The following is a 22,829-nucleotide window of genomic DNA, read 5'->3' as shown; positions in this document are numbered from 1 at the left end:
GCATTACTATCTGTACATAACAGTTTGATGATTATTTTCAGGCCCTGCTTTCTAGATAATGGTCCAGCGACTGAATTAATAAATCATGTTGCTGTCCATCAGATTGTCTTTTTCTGAATTTTATGACGACAGGCGAGACATATCTCTGTGTCAACAGTTTATTTGTCTTGAGTTTTCAACTTCCAGATATATCCTTGGGTCATCATACAATTAAAAGATTTGCCAATATAAGCAACACGAATCTTAGCAAAATTTTAATGCCTATTTTATGAATCCGAGAACTATTTTTTTCAGCTTTTACTTATAATTGGAACGGTAATAATAACTAGTTAGTTCTCTTGTTAATATTAATAATAATTTATTTTAGATAGAAGACGTTCGGTTTGTGCAAGACGTTTTAGAATTTCATTAGATCAATATAGTTTTGGTTGTTGGCAATAATAAGACCTTGATGTTTGCGAACGGGAAATTTAGGTTTCAGACATGATTTGATATGTTTTTATTATTATTTACAGTTTGTATGTAAAGATTTATCACCACAGGGTGTTTTTTATATTCTGTGTATCCTGGACAGCCATAAAGGTCACTGAACTATAGTCACTCGGAGGTCACTGGACTGTAGACACTCAGAGGTCACTGGACTGTAGACATTCAGAGATCACTTAACCGTAGACACTCCGAAGTCACTGGACCATGTTTTAACTGGGTTACGGGAATGAAAATTATTGAGATGTTTTTTCATGTATAGACATAGTGTAATGTTGGTCACTGGACCAGATTGAAATTATAACGGTATGTATCGATTATATATTTATTTGAAGTGTTATGTAATCATAGAAAATCTTTTCTATTGAATTTTGGTCTAAAACCATAAAGTGGCACATCCAGAGCTTCTGCATAACATATTTTACCAGCAACTGATGCATGAGCTATTTCTTCAGTGGATAAATATAACGGTATTGTTTTTTTTAAGGATTTACAAAATGGACAGAAAAGTGTCGAGCAATAAATTGTATTCTACCACCCACCACCCAAAGAAAATGATTTTAGTCTTTATCTTCAACATTTGAAGGAATGCCTCAAAGCATTTAATTAGTATATAAAAGTTTACTTTTTAATGTATCATATGGGCACACAATTTAGTGGCAAACATAGAAAAATCATCGTGATTTAGATTTATTTTTTGCAGTAGTAGTCACCAAGAACAACAATTCCTGCGACTATCAAGAAAAAGGAACCTGTGATTTTATATATCATTAAGTTTTTTATATTCACAGTAGAACACTCAGACTTGCGCTTACTTTCCATGCGTTCTTTAGCTTATACATGTTTGTTCGCTGTAATGAATTATCACATATTAAAGTGAACATATAACTTTTCGTGATGGGTACGTAATTTTTTTTGCCGAGAAAAGCATAACGGATGGTTATAATAAAGGCAACCATGTTACGAAATCAAAGCTTGATTCGTGTTGCTCAGTTACTTTAAAAGTATTAAAGATGTACATGTTTTAATATAGATATGACATCTGATGCGTATATATTTAGATCGATATCGTTCTTTAGTCTTCAATCATTTTCATTAAGACAGGAACATCAACACGACATTAGCTAAATTTGGCTGTAGTGTAACTGTTTTCGGTTTACATAGTTTAGAGCTGGCGAATCTACAGCTGCCGCTCAGTATGATACACATGATACATCTGATAGATAATTTTTAATGCATGGTCACTGGAAATCAGACAGATCTTACGATGGATATGTGTTAGAAAATTTACTTAATCGTTTATCAGTTTCTAAGAATGTTGGAATTCAGCTTTAATTTAGCCTACTTTCTTTGTGCGTCGAGCTGGTCACTGCGCAATTCAGTTTAAATAGGTTGTGTAACAATTGTTGTTATTCGGTTTGGCGGCCAGTATAATTTTATGAGGTAACTGCACGAGTTTTAACTTATTGAGGATTGGGCAGCGACTAAACCAGCACAAGTTTTATAGTTGGGAGTTTAATTTTTCATTTACAACAATATTTTTGTATTTTTGTTTTCATATTGTTTAAGTATCTTAAACATGCTGTTCTTATTTTGTAGATTGTTTTGTTACAGAACACGTGCAGGATTCTGCAAAGCAGTTTCTTTTGTGTTAATATGGACTTTATATTTTAGTTTGGACTTTGAGGCAGAGGAGATATTTTGTATTTGAAAATAAATGATTGAGGTGGTCACTGCGCCATTCAGTACCCAAACATTGTGTTTGTGTTTTATTGTGTTCAGTAAGAAAAATGAACATAATTGTATATGCTCAATTATGTTCACATGGTTTCAAAGTAGCTGGAGCATTTTAGCACATACACATTTTATGTTTGTTTAAACAAAGTGAATTAAAACATAATTTCTGTGAACAATCTGAAAAGGAAATATTTTATAGTTAACTTTTAACAATTCGGATACTAAATCCAAACTTTTCACAAAAGAAAAGCATAAACTAATCTCGATATTGAATTTATTGTCAGCTGTTGAAGACGATTTATTTATTTATTTTCAGACTATTTAACATTACTATGGATATTGACGTTAGTCAATTGCCTCGAACATGGAGGAGGGGAGTCAGAAGATGTGGAGAAACTTCTGATAATCGAACCACTGAATCAGAATCCATATACTGTTGAGATAGATGGGGAAATTCGAATAAAATGTGTTGCTTCTGGCTTTTTACAAGAGGTTAAGGTAAGCTTTTAAGTAATTCTTACTCCCTTCCACTGCAATAGTTAAGAAGATTTCGATATGCCAACACTCAACAACAAATGTTTTATCTTTCAAAACCCCAAATAGAAAGATGTTTATCATTTTATATTGTGTATAACTTACATGATTAAGGTTCATGTGGACCTTATGGCTGAAATAGCTGTGTTTACAGCTCAAAATTTACTATGAGTAAAATTGAGTCACCTTATTTATGTTTGAATGTCTTGCATATTGTTATTACAAATAAGCAATACGTAATTTTGAAATAACAATGACATTTGAGAACAGTTTATTTTTTACAAGTTTTAATTGTATCCCGGGTATAATCGCCGCACAGTGGATTTCGGACGTTGCTGCGTATCGAATCGAAGTTGGTAGACAGAACCTCTAAATATTTGTTTTCAAAGACTGATGCCCATAACAGTAAAACAAAGTTTACTGCTTCCTGACAGCTTTGTATATTATTTATATTACATGAACACCTATAATGAATTTAAACAACAAAAAAATCACAAAACGCACAGTCACATCTACTTTTCGATTCCCTATTCTCATGATTTTATTTAAAGTTTAATCAAGTTTGTGTTACACAGAGTCTTTGTTTCGCGATTTTTACAAGTAATTCATACACATGTTTTAATTAGAATAGTCAAAACTAATGAGAATACCGTTGGTATATATATCATTTATAAATGTTTAAAGACTTAACTCCAAATTTTTAGTCTAGTCAAAATAGATGAAATTTGTGGCCAACCTCAAAAAAATTGCAACAGAATTATTTTTGATATTTTTCAATTCTAACAGGCTTTCTTTGTAACATACTAAAAGTCTACCAAGATATCTGAGTGGGAACATGGATTTTTTGGGTGAAAAATAGCAAAACTTGTCAAAAATAGTGAAAAACTGGGAAAAGCTTGTAAAACATTTATTTTGGAAGATAATCATTACAAACCAAAAGTTTTACAACAGTATGTACAGTGTTTATGAAATGAAATAAAAATAAAAAAAATTGGTTTTTTTTACAAACATGAAATTTTAGGTTAAAACATCAGATTTTTGTTGGAATTTGAGATTCGCAAAGCGCGAATTGATTACAAAAACAGACAGGAAAAATATAAAAATGGTAATAGAAGTTCATTTTATATTTCAAAAAAAGACAAAAACCTATATTATCATCATTTCAAAACTTTACAGCCATTCTTAATTGAATAAATGATGATTTTGGGTAAAATATAGCAAAATCATCCAAAAATCGTTAAAAACTGGAAAAACACACATTTCGAGTTTTAACTGTTTTTAAATCATTCCAAAATAGAAAAATGCAAATCTTAATATAATGATAATCAGATCAAACAAAATTCATTATAAAACAATTACGAAAATAACTGATTTTGGGTGAAAAAAGCAAAAATCGCCAAAAATCGCCGAAAACTGGAAAAAACTGATAAAATTCATAGTTTTCAGAAATCAATTAAGATTTTAGTGAAAATCAATTTATATTCTTTATGTGAAAAAGTGCAATGCTTTAATTCATACCATATTAACCAAGAAGAGATTTTAAGCGAAAATCAAAGATTTGTTGACCATAATGAGACGTAAAAAGTATAATTCACAAAAAGGGATATTAATTAAAAAAAGTAAATGGCAAAATACAAGGAAACATTTTTTTTAGATTATTCCATAGTTTTCTGTATACAACAAATATCTATTCATCAGTAAAGTCAGATTCAGCAATGGGAACAGAATTAGAACAATTCAAACCACGACATTCACGGCATCCTACCGAAACACTGAAGACCATTTTTTCTACAGACACATCGTTTGCTTACAGTTGCATCTAATAATGTTAAGAAGTTTATCAGGTGCAGGAGGAAGTTCCATCAAAATTGGACAAAGTTTTCCACGTTTGATTTCCCAACCATAGTCTGTAGGATCCATGTCAACTTCTTCTGACATCCATTTTTGGCACTGATGATACACTCTAAGACTATGAAATTGCCCTGAATCGGATGTTGGTGGTAAACTTTTCACCTGAACTGATGTGTTTCCAGTTATTACTCTGGATGTGAATTTTCTCCAGCGAAGAATGTTAAGTCCTTCAAGAGGAAGTCCTCCATATAAACACGTGAGCGCTTCTTCTCCTGCTTTGATGATATCTGCTTTAATTGAATTGTTATTCATGAAAACTTTACCTTGCATTTTCAGATATTCTTGATTAAGTTTTTTTAATGCGAGTCCTTTGCCTATTCCAAAAAGCCTAGATGTTGAGTCACAACCTGTTAAAGAATGCAAAAAAAGGCAATAAATTACAAACATCCTCCCCAAGAAATCCTTGAGTCTGTTGTATGTTCCATATTTTCATTTTTTTGTTGATTGCCATTTTATCAGATTTGAAAATTACCCTTTTGCACTGCTGATTAACATGATGAATAAGTAACACCAATAGATCCGTATCTTCACCAATTACTACGACTTCTGAAGACAAAGCACAATCCACTGCAGTTTGCGCAATAAGAAGATCTGCATCATCAGTTGCATTTTTACATCTAATGTCATTATCCCTAAGCTTGTCACAAAGCATGTTAATAAGAGCTTGTTTGTTATGACTGTTTGACATGAAAAGTTCCTTTTTAGTTTTGCAAGGCATAGAAGAGGTGAAATTGATGTTCGGCGAAATGATGTCTTTTGTTCTACGCAAATGTGTTAAATCTTTAATTGAAGGAAGTTCTGGATAACTGTCAAAAACAGTTACAGGGTCGTTGTACTTTCTGATTACATGATCAACATACATTTGTGTAATGTCTCCAAATGAATCACCATGTATCCAAGGAAGTCGTTGCAATAGTGATCCACCATCAAGGACATACTGAAAACCCCCACCATCTATTTCATGTATGCAATCACTTCCACATACCCATATCGCATCAGCTAAGTTTGACTTGCATGCCTCTCGAGGTAGTCGGTTGCAATCAAACACAGAAGAAGGAACGCTAGACAATTCATACTGGAATACCTCATATGTGTTTTCAAAGAGACCATTTGCTGCTGTGGTCAGGCGTTGGAACATCAATTGAGGATCTATATCAGTATTTAGAAAGTCTGAATCTGACTTTGACTTAGGTTTTGCTGCCAATGTTATTGATTGGTTTGACTTCTCGAAGCTATAACTCAAAACTTTTTGGCCTTTCATCAGTTCTAACGTTTTATTTCCAATACTTTCCGCTTTATCAACGTTAACATCAGGCTTTGCCTCAACACCTGTTTCAATATTTCTAAGTGAAACATCATTAGTAAAAGGATTTCTTTCACTAAGGTACTCAAGAATCGCAAGAGTGTCTACCCTATCTCGTTCTTTCCTTGCACGAGTAGCTTCTTTGTGCCGATCACTAGTACAGTATCCAACACCAGTGAGATCTTGCATGGCACTGGTGTAGTCTGCACAAGCTGGCATAGATAGTATCCATTGTGCTCGTTGGGATTCACCCATTCCTCTGCCCCTGGTTAGACCTCCAGAAGATTTGACACTTCTCATCAATATTTGTTCTATTGTCAGATCTGTAGAAAGACCACTCCAAAAACGGCCTGTCCTCCTAAGTACGTGGTGTCCTGCTTTAAAATGTCTATAGACATCTGGGTGATCAATTTCAAGTCTTTGCATCATTGACAAATAAACGTAGGCCGATTTGGCATATAGATTGTGACCAGCTGCTACAAAGAACGGTAACATTTCTTGTATGCTACTTAAGTGAAGATCCCAGTTTCCTGTTCGTTCAGCTATGAGAAATTTGCTAAGAATGTTTGTCATGCGGCAAAAGTTCAACCACAAAGACGATGTTCTTGTTTTACACAATTTTTCTTTTGTTGCTACCAGTTTAGTATTTATCTCGGAAAGAATTGAACTTTGTTCGACAGATTCAGTAGTTTCTTCACCAGCAACAAATCGGTCATAGCTCGCATGCTTTTTCAACAATTTCGTCGCATTCACTGGAATCGGCTTCAATTATATCAGATTCATGTGCACTAGGCAGACTGACCCTGAATGATTCCTTCATGAGAAGTATATGAAGTGCGTTTTCCACCATCATAAACCCACGAACAGCTCGCTCTAGATACTGCTTTGCCACTTAGCATATGATTTACCGCATTTGATGCCTATACAGTTTCTAATACTTCATGCAGACCAGAACCAGCTATAAGACGACCAATACTTCCAAGGAAGCTCATTTCAGTGTGAAATCCTCCTAGACGAAGGACGATCTGTTTAAGGTCACTCTCGGTTTTTTCATTTGTGACTATACACAAAGCTTTCCTGTACAGAGGCTGATCAAACGTGACAACAGGTGGAATTTGGTATCTATGAGCCTCTTTGCAAATGAATTTCAAAGTGAAATAAATGCAAGATAAATCACTAGGATTTAAGTCGATCATAGGTAGAAATAAGAACGATGATTTACCAGGATATGTTCCTTCCTGAACCATTTGCATATATCCTGACCACCCCGGCATAGGAGAACGCAAAGGCCATGACACTTTCCACAATAAATTGACCATAAATGAACAGTCCACATCTTTATAGTTCATTTTTCTCAGATTACTATACACACATGATGCCATTCGATTTGATTCTGATGGTTTGTAGTAAGAAATGTTGATTTTGGCCAGCAGTGCTATTTGCTCTGACGTCACGTCTATTCTCGGAATAGGTTTTTTACCGAAAGACCCTGGGGTAACTGCTGCCATAATTCCCATTCCATGCAAAGTATTATTTCCATCTAGAGTTCCTGAGTTGTGGTCTACATTGTCCGCTACATACTGCAAAAAGCTCTCGGCAACGAAATTAGGAATGTCATTTCCTTTTTCTGCAGCTGCACAACATTCAAATTTTTGAATTTCAGTATATGAAGAACAAAATCCTAGGCTATTCAAAGTATCAATCAGAAATCTGGACGAAAAATTGTGATGTAACTGAACTCCTAATGCTAGTTGTAGAGGTAACATAAACACTCTTGGTGCTGCGGCTTGGACTATGGATTGACCTATTGACATGATTTTTAAACGTGTATCCTTTCCACTGAATATAGTTTGAAGAAGAGTCTGTAAGGATTCGGGCACATACTTCATGTTATTTTGTGCAGATAGTTCATCAGGTGAAGGATATAGTGCCTTGATGGATGTTTCTGAAGAAAGGATTTCATATTTAAGTATCTTAGCAGCTGCCTGGATAATGGACTTTTTTTCTTCATCAATACTACGATTTGTGTTTGTTTGTTCATAGAACTCATGCAAAATTGACCGAACTGTGTTTCGAAATGTAACAACATTTTGCTTTCCGTTTATTTCAGAAATGATTATTTTATCTCCAAAATGTTCTTGTAATTTATTCTTCATATGTTGTACACCATACGCATCATCAATTCCACAGTGTTCTGACATTTTTTTCACAAGATCTGTAACTGTTATTTGTTCATCTTCATTTTGCTGAAGGTATTTTGCAGCAAACAAAAAACTCTCTGATAAAGAAGATTTTCTTCCTGCTTGCGTTTTTGCCTTTTTTGCTGGTGGAGAAAATGCTAATGGAGTCTGCTTTAACGTCCGGAAATTTACACTGCATGTCTGGTGATTCAAAGCATCTGCAGCGTGGAGATCCTGAACAAATTCAAATCTTCCCCGAACCTCAAGTGCCCATTCATCTTCACGTTGTTTACAAATATCTTCAATCTTGCATTGAAACTCTGATGTGCGTACAGGATACACGTCACTTTTTCTCTTCCTCCCTATGGCCGCATCTGCAAGCTGTCTACAGAACAAACAATGTTTCTTAAAGTCAAATTCAACTTTCGACCGCAGTTTTGGCACATTAGTGGTTTCATATTTAATTTCTCTATTGTCTAAAGCAATGTATTTTGGATTTGTATATGATTTTCTACAATTTTGATGTAACTTCTGTCCTACGCTGGTAACTACATTGTCTTGACGGCTTTTACTTGCTTTATTGACACTCTGGCTGCCCTTTTCACCTAGTACTACTATAGTGTCTTGGTGTGAAATGGAGTTTTGATAAATCACACATATTTCCTCTTTTAAGCAAGTTTCCTGAAATGAAAATAAATTAATAATTATTACAGGAACATTAACATATTATTTTTATTTATTGCATACAAATTTCAGGGTATTTATGTTTGATTGCTAGTAATAAATGTTTATAAATATTTTACTGAAATATATCTGTAATATTTTGTTAACATATATGTATAATGGTTTTCATAGGATTGAAACTTCGTGTATTTTAAATTAAATAAAAAATGCAGCAATTGTGGTAAAAAGGGTGTTCCATAGACACAAGGCCTCCTTTATTTGATGAAAACTTTCTTTACATCTAATCTTTTCGAATGCAATATAGTCAGTGATTTTGTATAGTGTACCACTTGTTCCCTTGAAATATGCATATTGTAATTAATTACGTTCAATGTTGATATTTCTTTTGTTAAACAGGCGTTCCATAGAAAAAAATCTGACGTAGTGTTTCCTTATTTTTATAAATAGTTTTTATAATTTTTAATGGTGTGTAACAGTCTGAAAATGTTTCTTTTTTTCAACTGTAATGTGAATCTAATGTATCAAAGATCATGGAACAATGAAACAAGTTGCTTTTTTAAAAAAAAAAAAGACAATACGTGAACCTTAGAACTTTTTATTCTAATTATTAATTCAACTGAATAAGAAATTATATATCAGTGTTATCTTAGCCATGTGTGTGGAGGATAATATTTTCTTTTTATTGTAAGTCATTACAATTTTGGCATGTTGAGAGAATTGTTAAATATAAAGCAAGGAGAGAAAAAAAAAAGATTCCCAGACGTATAATTTCTTAAAGAATAATAATAACTCAAAACATGGAGGACACATGTACCTTCTTCCAAAAATTCATAAAATTAATCCAGAAATAAGCAATGAGGCATTGCGAACTGGTCAGCTAGTAGGACACATTAATGTTCGTTATCGACCAATCATCAATAAGTGTAACTCTCCCGCGAGAGTTACTTACTTGATCTAATTATAAATATAAAAAAGAAGATGTGGTATGATTGCCAATGAGACAACTCTCCACAAGAGACCAAATGACACAGAAATTAACAACTATAGGTCACCGTACGGCCTCCAACAATGAGCAAAGCCCATACCGCATAGTCAGCTATAAAAGGCCCCGAAATGACAAATGTAAAACAATTCAAACGAGAAAACTAACGGTCTAATTTATGTACAAAAAATGAACGAAAAACAAATATGTAACACATCAACAAAAGACAATCACTGAATTACAGGCTCCTGACTTGGGACAGGCACATACATACAGAATATGGCGGGGTTAAACATGTTAGCGAGATCCCAACCCTCCCTCTAACCTGGGACAGTGGTGTAACAGTACAACATAAGAACGAACTATAAAAATCAGTTGAAAAAGGCTTAACTCATCAGATGGATACAAAGAGAAATACTACACAGAGTGGACGTGGCCGGGTACTTGTATATCCCAACAACAAATAGACACTAAGTACAGATCTGAGAGTACTCGCAGTTACTGACAGCTAGTTCAAAGCCACTAACAGCTAATTAAAAAAATCATGCATCTAAGACTAAATTATCAATTAATACACATCCAACATCCAATTATTGAAGAGGCATAACTTTTACATTCAAGATACAAAAAATGTCATTAATAAAATGGTCACACGAGGTAAAAAAGTATGCATTCTTATTGCCTATGAAGTACGTCAATGTACACAAATATGATCATTGATAATTTAGAAGAAACTGTTATCAATGCATTAGAATTTATTGACACACAGGAGAATATACTTTAAAGATTCTCAACAAAATAGATTTAACTGCATTTGTTAAATTAATTCTTAGATACAATCAATTTGAGTTTAATGGACTGTTATACAAACACATTATAGGAGAGCCCATTGTCACCAACATGCACAGAGCTGCATCTGTCTACCCTATTCATTAAAATATTAGATAAGTTCCAATGGAGAGAAAACATCAAATTACACTGTCAATAGGGATGACGGTTTTATGGTCTTCACAGGCAAATAAGAGCAAGTTGAAGATTTCTTAAACCTTGCAAACGAAATTGACCATCTACTTAAGTTCTAATATGAGGTGTCGACATCTAGTATGGCCTATTTAGAGGGTGGTATATATAAAGGGTTATTTTCGTGCAACGTTTTCGGCCTTTTTATTTCACGTGTTTCCGTGTTTCGACGTTTTATTTCTCGTTTTCTCGTGTTTGGTTCGATGTACGTGCTTCGTGTTTTCCCTTAATTATTTTCTCCGTGTTTCGTGTCGGTACTCTTAATTGCTCGTGCTTGTCCCGCATTTGATTAAAAAGTAAACCGGGACTAATTCAAAGTCAGCCAAAATATTGTTTTAAATTATAAACTAATTAACTGGTCCCAAGATATTTATTAATAGCCTATTGTATTACTATGATAAATCGGATGCAACTAACGGACGCTAAAAGGTGACTACATGCAGGGTCGCCATGTCCATTTATAATGACTGCATGATCTCCAAGAACGGCTGAGTAATAACTTTTTGTAGTTTTTCCCTTAATATTTACGATTTTATTCTTTTGCTTCGTTTTTTCCAGAGTGTTTTTTTTCCCGTGCAACGTTTTTGCGATTTGTTATTTCACGTGTTTCCGTGTTCAGACCCTCCCTTTTACCACCCTCTATTTAGATACCTAAGTGTACAAAAGTGAACGATTCCATAATAATGGAATTCTTGATGTTAAGTCACATATATTAAAAACACAGAAACGTATCAATATTTACCAATCACTAGTGCACATTCAAAACACACACAAATTTAAGAGCATTACAGTGTGTGAATAATATAAGAAATTTCTACTTCAAACACTAAGTGACCACCGTCATTTGGTTGACTATCCTGTCACTGTTTGGTGTGCGCTTGCATACTTAACAAGTCCAAAAATAATTTGAACAGAAAGGAAATAATTTGTGCTGTACATAACATTTATACATGGTGCAAATAAAAACACGGGACTTGAAATTTAATGGGCAATAAGCCGCATGCAGTAGTCTCTTGAACGAGTCAAGACTTTCTGTAGCGGTCACTGAAATAATAGTGACATCAATGAATTAAATAAACATTTAATTAACTTACAAGATAACTTAATTGATAGAGAATACTGTAAAAAGGAAACAGTAAAAGTTGTAAAAATGTATATTAACGAACAGTCTTTATTTTACTTGTTTTATTTTCATTTGAAACATATTTTGTTTTATCTGATTCGTCAAAATGACAAGTGTGCATAATGATTTTATTGTTACAAATCAAATCCCAAAGCCCACTATATAACTCATTATGTAGAAACCACAGCACTCTCTGTGAATATCCAGACACAGATGTTTGATACCATAGGTCGTTATAATTAAATCTTGACCATTTAACTTTCACTTGTTTATCAAAGGGTACAACTGTCAACTTTGCTCAAGTCAGTAAACCCTTGCAATGCATAAAATGTAGCTTTACAATAAATATACATGTTTGAAAAGGATCTATAGATTGTTTATTATCATATATCAGATAAGTGAAATAGCGATATGTGAAAATTCTTTATTGCCATGTTTTAAATATCTTAGATACACCGTATGGAGGTGCTCTTAATTGCAGGAAGTTAATACAGATAAGATGAGTATGTGTTCCGAATGAACAATAATTTAGCTTCCGAATATTCCTCCATAGACTATATTTCTAACTAATAAATATGCGTGAACCCTCAGGGGTTCACGCAATAAGAATATATGCTCATATTTTCCAGCCATAGCAGACGACAAAATAAAACTTTTTCAGAAACATCTACTAGAGATCTTTTTGTTCATTTATCTTCAGAGGATAGAAAAATTATATATATATTTTAGCTCTTATTCATAGATACTTACCAAATTCATAATTATTACTTCATCTGTTTGTGTTTATATTTGAATGCATAGCGGGAATGAACTTATATTGTCTCCCTTTAATAAATCGTCTGTGTACGTCATCCTATCTGTAACGTAAAATCCGCGAAAAAATGCGCGATCTTATATAAAAAAAAATGACAACTTTCCCATGGGTTGATTTTGGTAGACTTTTGGTATTTATGGCATGTCCATAAAGGATGGTGAAAAAAAAAATTCTGTTGCAATTTTTTTTAGGTCAAATGCTATTTTGACTAGACTATTTGTAATGCTTCGTTGTCTTTATAGTTTATTTGATGAGTACCGTTCATTGCAAATTCTTATACTGTTTGTTGTGCGTTTTGACTATTCAAAGCCAATCAATATGGTAGAAATATGTATTTAACTACAGTAATACTGCGTGACAAATTTTCAAAGCTTATTTAAGCAAGTACTTTTAACTTTTGTGGGAAAATTAGCCATCAAAATATGTTGCATTCGTGGATTTTCTACTCCAGAATATTTTCTAATCCATGACACACTTATAACAAACTCACCAAAAAACTTTGAATATGCATCATAACAACGTTCATCACCTCAGGGCGATGTGTCGCATATCATCATGACCTTCGTGTGACCTTGATCTCAAGATTAAAATACTAGGTTTTTAAGGATATTTTTCGCGAAATCTCTCAGACAGAGGATTGCAATCGGATGCTCTCAATGAGTGGGCTCCTCTTGCTCCAGTAAGGTCTGTTTCACATTTAACCTATAACAAATTCAGGTGTTTTTATTTTCAATATGAAATGTTAAAAATATCAAATAGTTTTTTAAAATTCGTTACAAAAAAAAAAATGATGAGTATATCAAAAGAGACAACTTGTGTTCTTCTCGACATTTTTACCAACGAAGGTACTATTACGAAAACGCGTAAAGAACGGTACAGTAAACAATTTCACAAACTGATTACTGTTTTAGAAAATTATAATAATTGTTATGAACTAGGTATGCAATATATATACTGGAGGAAGATACGCTCGCTATATCTGCACATATATCGGTTGTTACTTAGAGTTATTTAATGTTTGAAGTTTTGAAGCATTTTAAGGGAGTTGTTGTGACCAAAGTTTGTAAATATACGTCCGTTTATCATTCAGTAAGTACAGTTCGAGTTAAAGTTGGAATTCTCAAATCTAAATTGATGCATATAAATTGTGTACATAACTCAGCCTGTTTTAATATCATATATCGGCTTCTCTCAGCTTGTTGTTATTTATCGCTTAAGAACGCATGTAACGTCCAGAATCAACTGTACAAAACAACAGTTACTGTACGGCGGTTTATAGCCAGTGTATATATAAGTAAGCATGTACAAAAAGTTTGGACTTTTAAATTGTAAATATCATCAATATTAAAGTCATCAAATGAATATTGTCAGTTTTTGCATGTCCGATTATCACATGAAATCAATGAAAATTCATCGCACCTCCAAAAATTCCACATCAGAAAGGATCAAACATACAGTGATAATACATAGTTAAAATGAATCGCTTTCAATAATCAATATTCTAGATTCGGTTGCTTTAATAACACATTTTAGGACTGTAATCATGTTGGTGTTCATTGTAAAGTTATATTCAAATAATTCAATTTTGGATGTAACACGTCTTCTGATTGGCTGAAAGTTTTTTGACTATCAGCTCATAGACATAATTTTGTCATGTGACCGTGACGTCATCAACGTTTTTTTTTTCATGATTTACTCCTTAAAAATGAGATTGAGAATTGAATTATAAGGAATGACTATAACATTTTTGAAATTGTGTTAGAATATACATTCAAATCAATTATTTTGTATTTTCAAGACGTAAACATTTTTTTTTTATTCTGCAATAGTAATACTCGCGCATGACAGTGAAAATACACTAGCTAGATTCGTACTTTGTATACACTGGTACATGTATTAACAAACACCAACTGTTAACGCATTATTCCGTCAACACACATATTGTTTGTTCAACGTCCTTTCCTGTAGAGAAAGACATAAGTTTAAGCCTCGTGACGTCAAAATCCGTGCGAGTCGCGCGCGGGATCTGGAATAGAATTAAAAACAAATATGAAGAACAGCAAAAAAAATGACAACCACGCAATTACAGGCTCCTGACTTGGGACAGGCACATTAAGTTCTTTTTGTGATTCTGCAAATATAATGGCATCGTCTGCATAAAGTAACAAAAATAGTTTCATACAATACACCTAGACTCCCAAAACTTAAACAAATAATAGTGTCAAGTACGATTTCACAATTTTCAGACAAGTTTTCTTCTAGATCGTTTAAATAAATGGCGAAAAAAAGAGATTAATTTTTTCCTTGACTTGAACCAATATCACATGTGAAAAAATAAGCGTATCTATCACCATTTTTTACAAAAGTTATTAATATTGCTATATAATGAAAACATATCTTTAAAATATTCCCTTTAATGTTACTTTTAATCAATTTCTACCACAGCCCAGTCCTCTAAATTGTATCAAATGCTTTAAATGTGCAAAATATTTTCATTTCTTCGATAAAATAGTGCAATTAAACGATACAAAATGAAAATATTATGCTGCGTAGAATATCCAGTGGGAAAATCTGCTTGTGTCCCAAGTATAACCCGTTTCATCTGAAATATTATTTAATCTTGTGTTTAAACAAATAAAAACAACACTTTATAAATTTCATGCGTTCGAAGCGCTTTTCTGGATTTACCTTCATCAGGAAAAATCAAATCCGAATATTTGAAAGCCAAAGATGTATAAGAACCGAAACAGATGAAGAGCTATATGACCAAAAAGTACATAAAAATCCAATATCGATTGCTTGGTTAGTTAAGATGGTTTAGATGCTTGATATGTGTGTTTGTTGGTTGATTGGTTGCTTGATTAATTGGCAGTTTTCAAAGCGTAAAGAGACGAAAAGTCCATATTGATAAATTGAAAGAGGGAGGTCTGTGCAATAATTTTATTTGTATTTGAAATTATGCTATTTCTAGAAACATGCAAGGATTTTAACACCCATCCGAAAAAAATATATATCCTTGCATCTTCCTTTATAAATATTCCTTCTTTTCTAGGGACCCCCCCCCCCCCCACCCCTCTTTCAGTCATGGTCTATTGACTTTGAAACTTTTGCTTAGTTTACATGTATTAGTTTGTGATAAGGTCAGTTTATGGGGAACCGCTAGCGGTAGGTCAATGATATTTGGTATGCAGTTGTATTAGCTTTGGCAAATCTCATTTCTATGTAGATTATTTGACCCCACCCCTCAGTCATGGTCTATTGACTTTGAAATGTTTGCTTAGTTTACATGTATTAGTTTGTGATAAGATCAGATGTTGCAGAACCAATAGTGGTAGGTCAATGATATTTGGTATGCAGTTGTAATTACGCATTCGTACATCTCATTTCTATGGAGATTCTTTGGCCCTGTACCTTCAGTCATGGTTCATTGACTTTAAATATTTTGCATAACGTACATGTTAAAGTATTGCTATTTTAATTTCAACATTTGCATTTTACTATAAAAATAACAAGAAGGCGAGACATATCTCTGTGTTTACAGTTTGTCATATAAAACAAGCACTGAAAGTGTTTAAAATCTATTGTTATGTATGCAAACTCAATTTTAATGTATCGAAAACAAAAGTAGTGGTGTTTTCGAATGAAATAGATATAACTATTTAGGTATTTTGCATAACTATAAAGGTTATTTTTTTAAAGAAAGACAAACACTTGTGGAACAAGCATAGAAAGGACTATATTCATTATTTACGAAAATTCGTAATATTAGTATATCCATAGATTTGCAAATAAAACTATTTGATGCATTAGTTTCCCCTATATTTATCTGAGATATTGGGGTTTGAAAATAATAAAACAAAACATTATAGAAAAAAATCATTTACAGTTTTGTAAGAACATTTTTGGAATGAAATCAAACTCCTACTTTTATGGTGTACGGCAAACTTGGGCTATACCCAGTAGGAATTAATACAGATAGAAATAAAAATGCTGTGTTTCTGGAACAAATTAGTTGGAAATGCTGACATTTTATCTGGTAATTATGTTAATTCCATATTTTTTTTAAAATTTAAATTTATTTTTTTCAATAGTCAGGATTTTACAACACCCTTTCAGCACCACCTGGCTAAGGTGTTACAGGGTTTTAAGAATATAACAACAAAAGACTATTGTTTTACCAAGATATGCAAAACTAAAATATAAATCATTTGAAAATCTCTATTTGTCTCTCTGATTCTCTCCTTCTCTCTCACACACTCTCTCTCTCCTTTTTCGCAATCTCTTTATACAGAAATATCTATAGATAATTAAATAGAAAAAAAAAAGGTTTACATGTGCTGTGTATATATTGCATGTTGTTTGATCTGTTTTCATAAATAAGTCAAAAAGATATATATTAATACAATATGGTTGTTAAGACTACCATTCAGGATAAATAATTAGCATAGGGGCCCAAAGTTTTTCAAGTGCAAAAACTCTGTTGTATTTTTTTGATGTATATAGTTCTAAGTTATAAAAGTTTTTCAGTCTATTTTTTAATTCAAGTGCATTAGGAAGTTTTTCTTCTAGCTTGCATTTGTATATGTATTTCTTGGCAAAAATTACAAGAACATTTAAAAATAAGCTTTCTTCTACAAAACCTAGAAAATAATTCTTTTTGTTGAATTCAATGTTTACATAGAAATTTTTCAGACAAGCACAGAACAGATCTAAAAAATTTAATGTCACTTGACAATCATAAAATAAATGTCCAATAGTTTCATCTTCAAATCTACAAAAAGAACATAAATTTCTTCAATGTTAGTATGCAGCTCATCCTCCCATTTTGAAAATTTTACAACTGGAGGATGTGCATGTTTTACAATAAGATTATTATATATGAATTTAACATTTTTGCTGCTAGTCATTTGCTCCAAAAAATTATCATGTGGAGTAAAATTTTCTAAATCAGTATCAGTGTTTTCCCTAATACACTGTTTTACCTCCATAGGCATATTTGATATCAAACTGTAATAGCGCATAAAATTATTTGTCTGAACTTTTTGTTTAATCTGATCAAATGTGAGAAAGTCTTTCCTTTGATAGTCAAAAATGTGACAGATGTTTTTCACACCAGCAACTGACCCCATCTATTATATAATGGGAAAGCTTCTGTTTGTACAAAATTCAAGATATCAAGAGAGAGGCATTCCTTAACCTCGGTTTTCACATGTGGTTTAGATAAGTGTAAATCTTAAAGACATCCTTCCAAAAAGGATTGCTGAGTTGATTACCAATCTCCAAAAGTTTGAAGTTTTGTAATGAAAAAGATCTTAAACCTCCAAATGTATTCAATATCAGTTTAAGAATATTTTGCCAGTCTCCATTCAAATTTGCATAAAATCGCTTCACCCAACCAATTTTAAGATAAACGTTGAAAGATTGTAAATGAACCATTTTCAATCCTCCCTCTTTTTTTTATCTGCAATCAGTATACATTGCGTTTGATTTTTTTCTATTTTTCCATCCATATAAAGTTAAAGAATAATCTGTTGATTTCATTCAACATGGATTGACATATATTAGGTAAAGAAGTAAGCAAGTGAATCAATTTTGGAAGTGCAAGAGTCTTAATAACTGTAACCTCCCCAAGTAGTGTTAGCTTCCTATGCTGCCAACTTTTCAACAATTTTGAAATATCAATGATTTTTTCTCTGAAATTCAAATTAAGCATACAATCTAGATCTAAAGAGAAATTTAATCCTAAAACCTTAAAGTTTGAACAGGACCAGTTTAGATGTTTTTCAGGACAAAAAATATTTTTTACTTCCAATCCAAACAACTTTTGTTTTAGTTGTATTTATCTTTAATCCTGAGACTTTATGAAATTTTTCAAAACAAGAAAGGGTCTCTTTTAAAGAATTTTCACTTCCATCAAGTGTAAGAAACGCGTCATCTGCATACTGACTAATGAGTGGCTCATTCCCATTTATATTCACCCCTTTTATTTTTGGATTCCCTTTTAGCTGTATAGCAAGTAATTCCACCCCAATAATAAACAAATAGGGAGACAATGTGTCCCCTTGGCGACAGCCTCTTTCAAGGTTGAAAAATTGGGACATATTACCATTATTAATAACACAGCCCTTAGCATCTGCTTTATATAAAGCACTTCAAACCATTTACAAAATGATAGACCAAAATTAAAACTAATCAAAGCCTGCTTTAAAAAATCCCATTCTATAGAATCAAAGGCTTTTTCAAAATCTACTAGTAATAACAATCCTTCTATATCATTTTTGTCGAGCCTTCGACTTTTGTCGTCGTCGTTGTTGTCGTCGCCGGCGGCGTCCACAAATATTCACTCTGTGGTTAAAGTTTTTGAAATTTTAATAACTTTCTTAAACTATCCTGGATTTCTACCAAACTTGGAAAGAAGCTTGGTTATGATCATATTAAGATAGTATCCAGAAGAAAATTTTGTAAAAAAAAATTCTATTTTTTCCGTATTTTACTTATAAATGGACTAAGTTTTTCTGCCAGTTAACATTACATTCACTCTGTGGTTAAAGTTTTTAAATTTTAACAACTTTCTTAAACTATCCTGGATTTGTACCAAACTTGGACAGAAGCTTGTTTATGATTAAAAGCTAGTATCTAGAAGGAAATTTTGTTAAAATTTTGTTCCATTTTTTCCGTATTTTACTTATAAATGGACTTAGTTTTTCTTCAAGTTAACATTACATACAGTCTGCAGTTTAAGTATTTAAAACATTTATTATATTCATAAACTATCCTGGATTTACAATCAAAAGATAGTATATAGAGGAATATTTTTATTAATTTTTTCCCTCATTTTTGTTGAGCCTGCGATGAACAGCAAAAGTAGGCGAGACACTGGGTTCCGCGGACCCTTACGAATTTTTTTTTAAATAGTGCATTAAATCATATAGAAGTCTAGTGTTCTCTCCGGTAAATCTCCCTTTCATAAAGCCATTTTGTGTGTCTCTAATAATGGCAAACAGTACCTGTTTAGCTCTGCCAGCAAGAACTGCAGATGCTATTTTTACATCGCGATGACCGTGAGGTCATTTCGATGTATTGCTATCGCCTAAATTTCCATTATGCAAATTAGTTTTGGGTTTTCAACCGATCTATAAAAATTAAAGATCCGCGGTCATTATCTAGTGCAAAATAACATTACTTATCGCTTGTTTCAAATTCATTTTTTCAATGGATACTCCAATAAATATTTTTATTAAAACACAAATTAATAATATGAAAATGTGTTGTCGTTAGTTATATATATAAAAGTAAAAAATCATTGATGATATCTATGCACACGTACCGAAAAATTGTGTTAAAGCTTACGGAAGAATATCTCAAGAACGTTTTGCGACACTCCTGGCAAGGACCGATAACTCTGTTATTGTTTTGCGGGAAAATATGAATGGCTTCTCATATCCAATCTTTTAGAAAAATCGATTTTTTTTACAGAAGAGTGTCCACCATGCACTTGCACTGCACTATAATTAGAATAGTAGAATAGAATGATATACAAATAGATGAAAATTATATATACATGCAACCGTAATATTAATATAATATATAACAACAAACCAGTGTATACTCTGGGACTATTATTATATTAGTATAATAGTCCCAGGTATACTGATCTGTATCACTACAATATAATTGTTATTACGGTGCAGTTGAATTTCCTGTCATTTATTCATCATCCATGCACGAACTTGTATCAGAAAAAAAACATATCTCTGTAAATTAACCTCAGTTTCAGGTATAGAGATGTGATCTATTTCTGTGACAAGTGCTTTTGACCATCCACAAGAACCTGCGGTCATCCGATGTTCAGTACTTCAGTACTTTGATTATATCTGTGTTCATTAAGCTGATTGGTCGCCAGTTACCCATGTATCTCCTATCTTTCCCTTCCTTAGGAATACATGTAATAATACTTTGGTACTGAAAAACTGAGAAAATGGCCCAACTCATCCATATTGCAGAGATCTAAAAACAAAGGACCAATATCTTTCCCAAAAAAATTGAAAAAATCCACTGTAAATCCATCAGATCCCGGGGACTTTCCGTATTTGATGAAACAGGTTTTATTACATTTAAAATAATCAAGAATATGTAAACCCTTTTTTTTTTAAATCGTTGTAAACAGAGATTGCGCGATCAATTTTTACAAAAGTGGTCACCCCAATACTGGGGAATAGAAATATGACCACTCTTGGTCTTCTGTCAACCAGCAGTAAAACCCTTGCCAAAGTGGGGCGTCCGTTTGGTTGAGTGGGATGTACAAGAACGCAGCCACATCCGGTCAGAATGGGGATGTTAAATGCCATGCCTCGTGTAAAGAGAGTGCCACGCTCTCTTCACTTTAAGAACCCCTGCAACAACTTTTTGAGGGGTCCGTAGGTGACCTGTTGCCAGGCAAAATTTCTGAACCTATCCTATATACCGTCATTTCTCAGTGGCAGTCCAAATTTCTCCGACCTTCTAACCGACGGCCTCTATTACAGGACCTACATATTGTATTTATTGTTAATTTGTTATCGTCCAGAACATTCATGAAATATTTACGACTAGATGTTAAGCAACTAACAATCAATCAATCAATACAAAAGTGGTTTTCAGATGTTACAAATTCTTCACGAGGGGAATATTTATCTTAATTTAAGATAGAGTTTAAAAGAGGGACGAAAGATACCAGAGGGACAGTCAAACTCATAGATCGAAAACAAACTGACAACGCCATGGCCAAAAATAAAAAGACAAACAGACAAATAATAGTACAAATGACACAACATAGAAAACTAAAGACTAAGCAACACGAACCCCACCAAAAACTGGGGGTGATCTCAGGTGCTCCGGAAGGGTAAGCAGATCCTGCTCCACATGTGGCACCCGTCGTGTTGCTTATGTTATTACAAATCCGGTAAATAGTCTAATTCGGTAAGTCACATTCGTGAAAAGGGAAGGGTATTGTAGTTACGACATAAGGTACATATCCGATATTATCTGTGAAACTGTTATTCCATAACGGTCAACCAACTCGTGATGGTGTCCGTAAAATTTACGAAGGGATGATTTCAACTTCACCATTTGGAACTCTTGGTTTAATAGCAATCCTCTATCAAGGAAATCATGATAGGAAACACAAGCCCGGGATTTTCGTATCAATTGGGAGATATATACTCCGTATGCAGGCGCTGCTGGAATGTTGCTACATAGAAATGGAAAGTTCACAATTGGGAAGCTGAAATCATCTCTTTTGTCGTAAAGTTTTGTTTTCAACCGACCCTCCTTGTCAATTTCTAGATGTAAGTCAAGATATGAGGCAGACTTAACTGTATCTGTAGTATCCTTTATCTCTAGTTCGATGGGATAGATTCGTTCAACATAGTCACCAAATTTTGTATTATTTAGTGAGAGAACATCATCTATATAGCGGAACGTAGAGTTAAAGGATATTGCTAACTTTTTATCTTTCTTCCTAAGAAGTTCCTGTATGAAGTTAGCCTCATAATAATAAAGAAACAAGTCGGCAAGAAGAGGGGCACAATTGGTTCCCATTGGAATTCCGACAGTCTGTTGAAAAACACGTCCTCCAAACGTAACAAATATGTTGTCAATCAAGAAATCAAGCATCTTGATAATGTCAGTTTCAGAGAATTTTTTGTTTGAATCAGAGTGATTCTTTACAAAGTAGGATTTATCCCTCCCCAAGACAAGATACTTGTATCTACGTTCGCCATTCTTTTTAATGAAACAAAGTAATACCAACTCTTTCAATTTGTCTTTTAGTTTGGAATGGGGAATACTTGTGTAAAGTGTGGAAAAGTCAAATGTTTTAATACTATTGCAAAATGAGAGAGTCTTAGATTGTATGTACTCTAAAAGATCTTTGGAATTTTTTAGTATCCACATCTGATTCACGCCACCTCTAGAATAGGCAGTTTCACAATAACTTTGGAGCCCGGCTTTGATTGCTGATAAAATAGATGTTAATGATTTAGAAAGAGGTTTCGTGGAGCACTTGGAAGACCCAG

General features: G+C 33.1%; 1 protein-coding gene across 1 annotated transcript in view; it reads left to right on the top strand.

The window, feature by feature from the left end:
• Positions 1 to 621: 621 nt before the first annotated feature.
• Positions 622 to 22,829, top strand: part of LOC127702739 (fibroblast growth factor receptor 3-like) — a 154,073-nt gene continuing 131,865 nt past the window's right edge. Inside the window, exons 1-2 of the mRNA XM_052207044.1 lie at positions 622 to 792; positions 2,540 to 2,721. The gene's annotated coding sequence lies outside the window, so the exon portion shown is untranslated. The remainder of the gene's footprint in view (positions 793 to 2,539; positions 2,722 to 22,829) is intronic.

The sequence above is a fragment of the Mytilus californianus genome, unplaced genomic scaffold (genome assembly GCF_021869535.1).
Source record: "Mytilus californianus isolate M0D057914Y unplaced genomic scaffold, xbMytCali1.0.p SCAF_5, whole genome shotgun sequence".
NCBI classification, from domain to species: domain Eukaryota; kingdom Metazoa; phylum Mollusca; class Bivalvia; order Mytilida; family Mytilidae; genus Mytilus; species Mytilus californianus.
This window is presented reverse-complemented; position numbering and strand designations above follow the sequence as displayed.